Genomic DNA, 12,877 nt, shown 5'->3' with positions numbered 1-12,877 from the left:
ATGAGTCTCAAGTCTTCCTGAAAACCACTGGGAGACTGCAGAACACAGATACAGTGTTTTCCCTCCTTTGCACACACGCATAAGCCTGGGAGGAGAACCCCCTACAGATACGGGTATTCCACTAGCCCTGACAGCTTGCTTGACTTTGAGAGAGGAAGAAGTTGGTGAGTTGAAGAAAATCACATGGGGATCACTTGTGTCCCCTAGAAAAGGTCAAATTCTGTGAGAGAAAGCATGCCTCCACTCAGAGGACGCAGTGAGATCCCTGCTTTCCCTTGCCTAACCACCACCAAGAACTAGAGCAGACACTGCCTGCTGTCGGAAGAAAATGAAACCCGAGCGTGCTGACCACGATGTCACCTGAGGCTGCATTTAAAGAGAAGGACCTCCCAACTGTGTGGCCATGGCTGTGGTTACAGAGAGACGAAACATGGCGGGTCAAGAGCCACAGTCGTCTTGAGCTATGTTGTGCGACTTTCAAAAGTCACTTTCTGCCAACCTCTGTATCTGACCCAGAATCCTGACGGCTACCAGATACAATTCTTGGAACCTGTCGCCAACCTTAGCAGACTTCTAGCCACCAAACCTGAAGTCCAAATCCTATGGAAGACACCTTCACACACACACACACACACACACACACACACACACACACACACACACAGCTATAGTGCCTTCCATCTCCAGTGATGTACTTAGAAAAAAAAAAGATGAGCTTTTGTATTCTGTAAATACTGTCTGTATGACTGTAAAAGTTCATGTAACCTTTTACATAGTAGAACGTGTCATTTAGAGCAATTTGAATTCATGTTCAGGAATATTTTTCTCCAAATAAAATCATTTTCTTATTTCCTTTAAAAAGGAGTTATTTGACCCAGAATCAATATTTGTACAGTAAATGGTGAGCAGTGATTTTAGACAAACACAAATTTTATTGTTTTTATTTAAATAGCTAACATTTTGCATGCACATCTAGGCCTATGAGAATCAGAGACTGAACGGCCTGAAAATGTAATTCAGGGTAGAGTGCTGGCTGCAGACCCTGAATTTGCACTCCAGCACACAAAGAAAACCAGGGATCAATGCAATGCACCCGACTTTGTACCTGCTCAACCTTTACTGGAGCCTCATGATGACACTGACAATCTTAAAGGTTTTAATAGAATAACGTCTCTGAGTATATTCTGACTCATGGATTGCCGAGTTAATGATTAATTGCTTACTATTCAATATTCTCAGTGTTTTTATATAGTAAAGAGCACTGATTAAAGTATAAAACATATAATCCTTCTTGGAGAATTTCATCAAGCTGACCTTTCAAGATTTCAATTCCATTTTAGAATAAGTCGAGTATTTAAGAAAAATACATGATGCTTGACATAGCAGGGTTTTTTTAATTATGAAAAAAGAGATTAATTTCAAGAACGATTACCTAACTGATGCTATTCAAGTTAGATTGGCCAGAACAATCCTGTTAGCTTTCAGTAAAAGAGACGACCACTGACAATGCCCTGTGCATGTCATTAGCATTTCTGATAGCTTGAATGCGAGGTAAAACATTTAGACCTACCTGGATAAGACTTTCTGAAAATCACATAGGACTTTTAAAGGGAAGTTCCCCTACACTCACTATTGGCCGGCTGTAGAGGAGATATCCTTTGTGAGCAGAGAGAAACTTCACACAAAAATGAAACTAATAAATCAGCCACAGGTTTGTAGGAACAGCCAAGGAGTTAGGGAATCAATTCTCAGAGTAGCTTGAACCTTTCAAACGCTAACCTGTCAGCAAGCAGCCCTCAAGTGCTTGTCACTGGTTCCTTAAAGATGAACTGGAAGGGGCTGGAGAGATGGCTCAGCTGTTAGGGGTACGGGTTGACCCTGCAGAGGAGCCTGGTTCAGTTCCCAGCATCCACAGGGAGGATCGCAGTGCCAGTTTCAGGGATCCTACAGCCTCTTCCGGCCTCCTCAGGCAACAGGCACACCCACAGTGCAGAGACCTGCAGGCAGGCAAAGCACTCATGCGTATAAAATACCACAATCAACCAGAAGGAAAACAAACAAGCAGAAGTCCTTGTTAGTTCTTGGAGTTCCTCATTGGTCAAAGATGAGCCAATAACAGGGGCTTTAAGCTGGCTACAAAACTGAAGACAGTAAATACAATTAGCTGTTCACTCCTGGTCCCAAGAGACCAGAGCCAACAAATGAGCCTAAGGTCATAAGTGCAGTTAACTGTCTCCTATCTCAATCACCCATCCCAAGTTTCAGGCCACACAGAACAGTCTTAGACTACAAAGGCAAGCCAACAGTAGTAAAATTCAGTTAATTATTTCCTCTTCAAATGGACAGCGAATGTGGGGTGCAGTTTTCATGGCTCAGGCTCACCTCATTCTGGGTAGAACAGTTCCCATGCGCACTTCAGTAACTGCAACAACCAGTCCAAGACTCGGTCGGGCAGCTGGCTCTTAATTCTGGCTGTCTCCCCGCCTTGCCATTCTCTCCAGGAGGGCCTTGTTCCCCTCTCACACTTGGACTTCACTGAAAAGCTCACTGAACTTCTTTTTTGACTCATGCTTCGTTCCTTTTTAGGGAAGGTGACAAGGGAAGGTGTTCATTACTTTAGGCCACCTTATCCAAGAACTAAGACAACTTTCCTGTTCTCTGGCAACAGATCCATGGGAAAACATCATTCCCTGTCCCACGCCTTCCTGCCAGGGTCATGACCATGGCTTAGATGTGACAATGGTCATGTAGTGATTCCTTGAGACCTAAAACTCCGTGTCTTCCTTCCTTCAAGGTAGAAAATTGAGAGTGGCCTCCACAGAAGCCTGTAATCCCCTATGTGACTGGATATCTGCGCCCTCTTCTCTGCTCGCCAAGTCCTGAGAGCCCTGAAGATCAAAGCTCTGCCGACTTCTGCAGAAGGACCCGCAAATGGCAGAACTGTGAGATCACTTTGCACGACGTGAATTCCATGGTCACCAGCTTTACCACAGGGTTAGATACAGCTAGGAACACGAGCTGACAGAGACGGAAGCAGCAGGCTCGGGGCCGGTGTGGGTCTGCAGGTCCTCTGTGTATATCACGGCTTCCAATTTAGTGTTTTTATGGGATTCCTGAGTGTGAGAATGAGGGGGGTCTCTGTTTCTTGTACCTTCTCTTTGGCTCTTTTCCTTCTGTTTGTTTTGTTCAATTCTGATGTATTAGTTTTTGTTTTATCTTATTGTATTGGCTGGTTTGATGTCAACTTGACACAAGCTAGAGTTATCAGAGAGGAAGGAGCCTCAGATGAGAAACTACCTCCACAAGATCCATCTGTAAAGCATTTTCTTAATTAGCAATTGATCTGGGAAGGTACCCCCAGCTACTGAGAGTGGTACCATCCCTGGGCTGGTGGTCCCAGGTTCTATAAGAAAGGCTGAAGAAGCCATGTAAACCAATCCTGTAAACAGCACTTCTCCATGGCCTCTGCATCAGCTCCCGCCTCCAGGTTCCTGCCCTGACAAATTGTATTAGAGTTTGAGAAGAAAAAAGGGGGGCAGACAAGCTGTTAACTTCAACTGCCCAGAATAGGGAGATGGGGAAGAAGAGAGAGAAAACTGGACCTTTTCCAAGAGGTTAGCAAGCAGTGGCATGGCAGAAGGAGGAGAGAGGAGCTTCAAAGAATGAGCAAGAACACTCAGAAAGCATATCAGACTCTGGTCAGTATCAAAAAAAGAGAGAGACAGCCGGGCGGTGGTGGCACACGCCTTTAATCCCAGCACTCTGTGAGTTCGAGGCTGGGCTGGACCGACAGCCTCCAAACCAATACAGAGAAACCCTGTCTCGTAAAAACAAAAGAGAGAGAGAGGAAGAGAGAGAGGGAGAGGGAGAGGGAGAGGGAGAGAGAGAGAGAGAGAGAGAGAGAGAGAGAGAGAGAGAGAGAGAGAGAGAGAGAGAGAAAACAGAGACAAAGGCAAAGTCATGCTTTTCTGACTTAGATGGGCAGACGGGCTATATGGGGGAGGCTCCACGGTCGTGCCTGGTAGGGGTTCTGTGTGCAACTGCATCAAAGGAGAGGCTTCCTGGAAGGAAAAAGTACATTATCTCATTAAGGAGATAATTATCCTCCCCTTTTCTAGCATGCCTTCAGGTGACTCAGACTTACGGGGGTGTGGGAAACCTCTGGCCAGCTAAATTCCCTTTGAAAAGGAGTAGACAATAGTATAAAAATAGTCTGGTTTCCAGGACTCGGTATTCTTTGGACTTGTGGAAAGTAGCTCTGCCTTAATGAACTTCAGCAAAGCCCAAAGACTTTCACCTTTTCACATGGTAATTAAAATTCGAAGGAGTGACAAAGTTGAAGTGAGAGGTGGTGACAAAAACCTCAATGGCCTCTAAAGCTGCTGCAACATCCTCTAGCATAATTAAATTCCTCAAAGTCCAAAAAACTAGATGTTCCTCATGGGTCTTACTCAGGTGACAAGTGCCTCCTGGAGGCCCGCAACTTTTGGCTGTTGATTATCACCGAAATCCAGCCTTCTCACAGGGCTGCGGCCTCTGCTGATTAGCTCACCACTTTCAGAAGGAAGAGCAGCGTCAGGAAGGAAACAAACGCAGAGACTTTGACGCCTGCAATGCTACAATAGACAGCCATGCACTGGCAAGGGAACTAGAAGTCACTTCCACAAGTCATTCAGGATGTGGTGTGAGGGCTAAAGCTATGTTTTAACTTTAAATGTCTGTGCTTCAGAGATCTATAAAACAGAAATGCCCCCTTGTTCTTGCAAAATAACAAGCCACTTATTTTCACTTCTGTAAACAAAGTTGGTTGCCCCTACTGCACAGAATGTACTTGATCCTGTTAAGGTGGAAGCTTCACCCCAGCCCCTAGCATCCACATACCCAAAGAATCTGTAATGTTATGGTGGAAGTTCCACCCAAGCCCCCCTCCCCATCTCCCTCCTAACCCTGCTGCATCTCAGAAAGCCTGCCAAATGATGGCCCCTCCCCCAGAGATGCTCAAGACCACTCCCACAGAAACTGTCCCCCAGAAAACAGACGTGTGTTTTTCCCATCTCCTCTCTGAGGAGCTGGAAGGCCATCCAGGAGCACTGTATCCATTTAAAGTGGGCTTTTTCTAATTCGGTTTGATTTGGTCTGATTTGGATTGCTTCAATGGCGGAGAGGCTTATTCAGGTGTAGAAATTTTTCAGATCCCACATTGGGGGGTGTAGGGAAAAGGGACCAGTCAAAGAAACACACCCTGAGTAGAGCCAAAGAAACACACTTTGGCCCTGCAACCACAACCAAAGAAATGTACCCTGACCCTAAAACCAGTGCCAAAGGAACATACTTTGTCCCTGGAATCAGAGTCAGTGAAAGAAATGTACCCTGGCCCTAAAATTGGAGCCAAAAGGCTAAAAAGGACCAGAGAAAGAAACACACTTTGGCCCTGAAACCAGAGCCAAATCTGACCCTAATCCTGTGTAAAAAAGTAACCAATCCCGGAGCAGAGCTCTTGCCAATCTGAGCTCAGCACTGAAATCGGACCAATCCCTACCCTGGAAAAACTTCCCCAACCCCAGGAACCCCTATATAAACCCTGTGTATGTTCAGCTTGGCTGGTCCAGCTGTCTTCCAATAAACCCCCTTGGATGAGCTTCGGGTGAAGATCTTCTTTTGCGGCGGCTACAGAGCAGAGGCGACCCTGGGCAGAGCAGAGCCAGCAGTGCTGTAACACTTGCCCTGGAAACCTTCCTTGGCAGAGCAGAGTTGTTACACTCTGCTCCCCGCTCTCCGCTTTCCAGGAGCAGAGCTGAACTGTAGCAACTTCGCCCAAGAAACCCCCTGCCTAGCAAAACTGCTACACTAGGCGAACGTCCCCAGCTGGAAGACCCTGTCCTGCCGGAGCGGAGCTGATACACCGGAGAAGCCTTTCTCTGAGGCAAGGCTGTAAGCTGCCAAGCTTACTGCAACCTGTGGTGGTCCTTGGCTCCCGAGCTCCAGGATACCTTTCCATCTGAGCTGTGTAACACTGAGTATTCTGTGACTCCCGAGTGCCAGAATACCTGACCCACTCCTGTTCCATCCTGTCCTGACCCATCCCGACAAAACGCTTACAGGGGGTGGGGTACATAGGCAGGAAATACATCAGGATGCATGCTTGCTCCTGATTGGTTGAAGGAAGGAAGTGTAGGGAAAAGGGGCCAGTCAAAGAAACACACCCTGAGCAGAGCCAAAGAAACATACTTTGGCCCTGCAACCAGAACTAAAGAAATGTACCCTGACCCTGAAACCAGTGCCAAAAGAACACACTTTGTCCCTGGAATCAGAGTCAGCGAAAGAAATGCACCCTGACCCTAAAATTGGAGCCAAAAGGGTAAAAAGGACCAGAGAAAGAAACACACTTTGGCTCTGAAACCAGAGCCAAATCTGAACCTAATCCTGTGCAGAAAACTAACCAATCCCTGAGCAGAGCTCTAGCCAATCTGAGCTCAGCATTGAAATCTGACCAATCCCCACCCTGGAAGCCCTATATAAACCCTGTGTCTGTTCAGCTTGTGTCTGTTCATGCTACCAGGCTGTCCTCTGCCACTCTGGCAGAGGGCAGCCACTCTCCTGGATTCTTCCCTTCCAATAAACCCCTTCGATGAGCTTTGGGTGAAGATCTTCTTTTGCGGCGGCAGAGCAGAGGAGACCCTGGGCAGAGCAGAGCGAGCAGCGCTGTAACACTTGCCCGGGAAACCTTCCTTGGCAGAGCAGAGTTGTTACACTCAGCTCCCCGCTCTCTGCTCTCCAGGAGCAGAGCTGAACTGTAGCAACTTCGCCCAAGAAACCTCCTGCCGAGAAAAACTGCTACACTGGGCGAACGTCCCCAGCTGGAAGACCCTGTCCTGCAGGAGCTGAGCTGATACACTGGGGAAGCCTTTCCCTGGGGCTGGGCTGTAAGCTGCTATGCTTACTGCAACCTGTGGTGGTCCTTGGCTCCCGAGCTCCAGGATACCTTTCCATCTGAGCTGTGTAATACTCAGTATCCTTGGCTCCCGAGCTCCAGGATACCTTTCCACCTGAGCTGTGTAACACTGAGTATTCTGTGACTCCCGAGTGCCAGAACACCTGACCCACTCCTGTCCCATCCCGATCTGACCCAAAACGATTACATTTGGTGCCGAAATCCGCCCAAAATGCCAACAGGAAGTGAATAGCTTATGGGTTTTGCCTTTATAAGCACTGGACTAACGTAACTCATGGCATTCTCTGGGAATCCTGGGTATGGACTGGCCTAGTGTCCATCATCCTGGCTGGTATTTAATGAAGCTTGTTTCATATTTGGCTCAAAAATTGTCATGGTAGTCTTCTTCTCACCGGGTAAGGTTAACAGCAGCTTAAGTAGACTTGTTTATATCTCCTGTTTGTAACTTTCTTTGTGACTTGGTGCCCTCTAGTCCTGGTTCCTCCCAGCTCTGTCCTAACTACTCTGTGACTTGGTACCCTCGTCCTGGTAGCTATATACAGATTCTCAAATGAATACCTTCCTGCTACATTGTTTGCCAATCACATATGTTTTCCCAAATCTCCTCAGCATGGCATAGTTTTCTCTGCTTAACTGAATTCCTGGGAATTTCTGAGAGAGCTTGAATCAGAGACCAACCCAAATCAGATTGAAGAGTGTTAGATTTAGCCAGGCAGTAGTGGCACACACCTTTAATCCCAGTAGGTGGCAGGGGCAGGTGAATCTCTGAGTTTGAGGCCAGCCTGCTCTACAGAGGGAGTTCTAGGACAGCCAGGGATGTACAGACACCCTGTGGAAAAAAAGAGAGGGAGTGTGTAAGATTTCTGAGACTCTGTAAAAGGCAGGAAAAGATGGAAGTCTGACCTCAACAGACTGGGTTGTTTCTTTCAAAGGGCAAACCCTCTGCAGTAGGAAGAGGGGAGCCTGTCTTCGGGGGAGCTGGCTGCCACTCTTTCTGGGGTGGAGTGAGAGCATTGTTTACAGCCACAGGGTGCTGGGGCAGCTTCTCAGTGGCCTTTCCCTTGAATTGTCTCCTTCAAGCAAGATGACTTGGGGAGATAGGTTTGCCTCTATAAACATTTCTTTCTGGGCTGACTGAGCAAGGTCATTTGTAGGAATCCTGTCTTGTGACTGGAGTCATTCTATCAAAGAGAAGCTAGTGGTTGAATCAATCTCAAAACCAAAAGAAAGCCAGCCTGGTCCCACAGGAGGACCAGGGATGATGTGATCAGGAAGCTCTGGCTTAGAAGGAGGAGTTCTTTACTCCAGCCCAAACTAGGTACTGCATCTGAGATGAAATGAAGGACATGCATAATCATTTACCTGAGCCCAGTTTCCTGGATATTCGGTGGTTTCTAGAAAGACCTACTATTCTAGGAAAGCAAAGTGGGACAGGATATGAAAGAATGACTTAACATAGTAATAGCATTGTGTGGAACTCTGAGTTCCAGGATTTCACAATGGAACAATTCATAGCTCCAGTGAATTACATATATAAGAGAAGGGGATAGTAAACCAAATAAGGGTCCTGGATACAGACTCTTCAGGTAGGTGGGCTCACCACTCCCTTGATGGAACCACAGGAATATTATCATAGTCTGTGATAGCATATCCATGGGCAATAATGAATATCAGGGTGTTGGATGCTATCAGTGATAAGAACAGGAGCAGACATTGGACAAGAAGTAGAGGTCAGAGACCCCCAGATGCAGCAATTGCAAGGATGCCCTTGGTTCATTAACAGGAATGCCAGAGGGAGTTCTGGTTTCTCACCACCACCACCCCCAAATTAGTACCGTTTCCTGGAGCTATACCTGAGGAAAGGAATTAGGGGTGGGACCTAAAACTCCAGATCAGACATCAATAACCTCTTCTTGTCAGCAGAAATGGCTCAGCAGTTGCTGCCTTCCTAGAAGACTCAAGTTCAGTTCCCAGCACCCACATCAGGCAGCTCACAACTGCCTGTAACTCCAGCTCCAGGGGACCTGATGCTCGCTTCTGTCCTCCATGTGTAGACACACACAAGACACACAAACAAAAATAAAACAAACTTTCTTCTAGTGAACAGCATCAGAACTGCATCTCTAGATGATCATAGTAAAAATGGGTTATATATAATATCCAATTTTAGACTATCTCTTGATGATACAGCCACAGTAGAGACCCACTAAGGGAAACCTGGTTCCTTCTGGTCAAAAGGATAAATCTCTAGCCTTCTCAGAGACCTGATATCCCAAACTACCCAAAAACGTAAACAAGTTAAACCAGTTGGGCAGGTCAATAATCTGGCAAAGGGACTACCCTCAAACCATGCAAAAGAGATGGATGGAATAATAATCCCTTCGGAGCAGAACCACCAGAGGCCTGAGGACTGCGCCCAGCAGACCCAGATCCCAGCCCAACAGGATTCAGCCCACTCAGAGACTGCCAGCTTCCAAGTCCAGTCTCCACCCACGGGACAGGCAAGGCGAGGGTTTGCTAAGGTCCCGATACTAGGGTGGCCTCCATCCACGAAAGAGGAAAGCCACCAGGGTATTGGACCTGCTCCCACTTGCTGGAAAGGAACTGTGGTCACATACCCACCAGGGGAGGAAGAGACTCCTTCTGCACCCACAGAAAGAAATGATAGGAAGGAGACAATACAAAAACACACCCACCAACAGAAAAACCAATATGACACCACCAGAATCCAGAGAATCTATACCCACAAGACATGAACACTCCATTGCAGAAGAAGCAGTTGAGAAAGACCTTAAAAGCAACTTCATGAAAATGATAGAGGCCCTCAAAGAAGATATGAAAAAAATCCCTTAAAGACATGGAAGAAAAAAACAAACCAAAAAATACAAGAATTGCAAGAAATGGAGGAAAAAATCCAAAAAATGCAGAAAATCAAGAAATGGAAGAAAAGACAAACCAAAAACTTCAACAAATGCAAGAAAGAGAGTAAAAGACAAAGCAAAAACTACAAGAAACAATTCAAAAAGTACAAGGGTTAAAAGCTGAAATAGAGACGATAAAAAAAACACAGTCTGAAGGAATGCTGGAAATAGAAAAGCTGGGCAAATGGTCAGGTACTACAGATACAAGCATAACCAACAGAATACAAGAGATGGAAGACAGAATCTCAGGTGTTGAAGATACACTAGGGGAAATAGATTCATCGACCAAAGAAAATCTTAAGTCCAACAAAACCCTAACACAAAATAGCCAGGAAATATGGAACACTGTGGAAAGAATAATAGACATAGAAGAAGGTGAAGAAATCTACCTCAAAGGGGCAGAAAACATATTCAACAAAATCATAAAAGAAAAATTTCCCAACTTAAAGAAAGATATGCCAGTGAAAGTACAAGAAGCCTACAGAACACCAAATAGAGTGGACCACAAAAGGAAATCCCCTTGCCACATAATAGTAAAAACCCCAACATACAGAATAAAGAAAGAATATTAAGAGCAGCAAAGGAAAAAGGCCAAGTAACAAATAAAGGCAAACCTATCAGAAACACACCTGACTTCTCCATGGAAACTCTGAAAGCAAGAAGCTCCTGGATAGATATTCTACCAACACTAAGAGACCATGGATGCCAACCCAGACTGCTATACCCAACAAAGCTTTCAGTCACTATAGATGGAGAAAACAAGATAATCCATGACAAAACCAGATTTAAACAATACATATCCACTAACCCAGCCCTACAGAAATTTCTGAAAGGAAAACCCCAACCCAAGGGAGTTAACTACAACCAGAAAACCATAGACAATAGATAATCCCACTTTACCAACAGCCAAAAGAAAAGAGGTGGAAATCCACATATAATTCCACCACCATCAACTATTCCAAAACAAACAAGAATGAGCAATCAATGGTCATTAATATCCCTCAATATTAATGGTCTTAACTCACCCATAAAGAGACACAGGCTAATAGAATGTATTTGAAGACAGAACCCATCCTTCTGCTGCATACAAGAAACATACCTCAGCCTCAAAGACAGGCATTACCTCAGAGTTAAGGATTGGGAAAAGATTTTCCAATTAAATAGACCCAAGAAAAAAGCAGGGGTAGCAATCCTAATATCTAACAAATTAGACTTTAAACTAAAATCAATCAAAAGAGTTGAAGGAGGGCACTTCATACTCATCACAGGAGAGATCCACCAAGATGAAGTTTCAGTTTTGAACATCTATGCCCCAAATACGAAGGCACCCACATTCATAAAAGAAAAATTACTAAAACTCAAATCACATATTGTTGGGGAAGTCCTGTTATTTGCCTGTGCATTTGTCAATAAAGTACTGTCTGCCCAATAGAAAACCTAAATAGGAGGGGCTAGGAATCCAGGAGGATTCTGGGTAGGAGAAACACAAGAGAGTCGAGATGTAACCGCCATTGGGGTAGGCAGCTCGGAAACCTCTCCGGTAAGAGACATACTTAGATTAACAATTATGGGGTAAATACTTAAGTCAGAGCTAGCCAGTAAGAAAAAAGCAAGGCCAACAGCTTCATAATGAATATAGCCTCTTGTGTGTTTATTTGGGACTGATGCGGATCTAGAACCAGGCTGGTGCGGCAGAGCCCAGGCGACTGGCGGGGGATAAACCAAAGCGGCTAGCAAAGGAAAAGCTTCTCTTAACAACATATAAAGCCCCACACACTTATAGTGGGAGACTTCAACACCCCACTCTCACCTCTAGACAGGACTACCAGACAGAAATTTAACAAAGAAGCAAAGGGGCTAATAGAAGTTATGACCCAATTTGGATTAACAGACATCTATAGAACATTACATCCAAATAAAAAAGAATATACCTTCTTCTCATTGCCACATGGAACCTTCTCAAAAATCGACCACATACTTGGCAACATATCAAACCTCAACAGGTACAAAACAATTGGAATAACTCCATGCACCTTATCAGACCACCATGCATTAAAATTAGAATTCAACAACAACACAAATTGCAGAAACCCTACAAAATCATGGAGGTTGAATAATGCACAATTGCACTATTCCTGGGTCAATAAAGAAATTAAAGACTTCCTAGAATTCAATGAGAATGAAGACACAATATACCCAAACTTATAGGACATTTTGAAAGCAGTGCTACAAAGGAAGTTCATAGCACTAAGTGCCCTCATGAAGAAACTGGAGGATAGTTACACTAGAGAATTAACAGCACAGCTGAAAGCTCTAGAACACAAAGAAGCAAACACCTCCAGGAGGAGGAGACGCCAGGAAATAATCAAATTGAGGGCTGAAATCAATAAAGCAGAAACTAGGAAAACAATACAAAAAATCAATGTAATGAAGAGTTGGTTCTTTGAGAAAATCAACAAGATAGACAAACCTTTATCCAAACTTACCAAACAACAGAGTGTGAACATGCAAATTAACAAAATCAGAAACAAAAAGGGGGACATAACAACGGACACTGAGGAAATCCAGGGAATCATCAGGTCATATTTTGAAAACCTGTACTCCACACAATTTGAAAGTCTAAAGGAAATGGACAATTTTCTGGATAGATATCACTTGCCAAAATTAAATCAAGAACACCACAATTTAAATAGACCTATAACCTCTAAGGAAATAGAAGCAGTCATCAAAAGTCTCCCAACTAAAAAAAACCCCAGGACCAGATGGTCTCAGTGCAGAATTCTACCAGAAATTCAAAGAACAGCTTATACTAATTCTTCTCAAAGTATTCCACACAATAAAAGCAGAAGGATCTTTGCCAAACTCTTTCTATGAGGCTTCAATGACATTGATACCCAAGCCACACAAAGACACAACTAAGAAAGAGAACTTCAGACCAATATTCCTCATGAACATTGATGCTAAAATACTGGCAAATCGGATCCAAGAATACATCAGAACACTC

The sequence above is a fragment of the Mesocricetus auratus genome, unplaced genomic scaffold, assembly GCF_017639785.1.
Source record: "Mesocricetus auratus isolate SY011 unplaced genomic scaffold, BCM_Maur_2.0 Super-Scaffold_100707, whole genome shotgun sequence".
NCBI classification, from domain to species: domain Eukaryota; kingdom Metazoa; phylum Chordata; class Mammalia; order Rodentia; family Cricetidae; genus Mesocricetus; species Mesocricetus auratus.
This window is presented reverse-complemented; position numbering follows the sequence as displayed.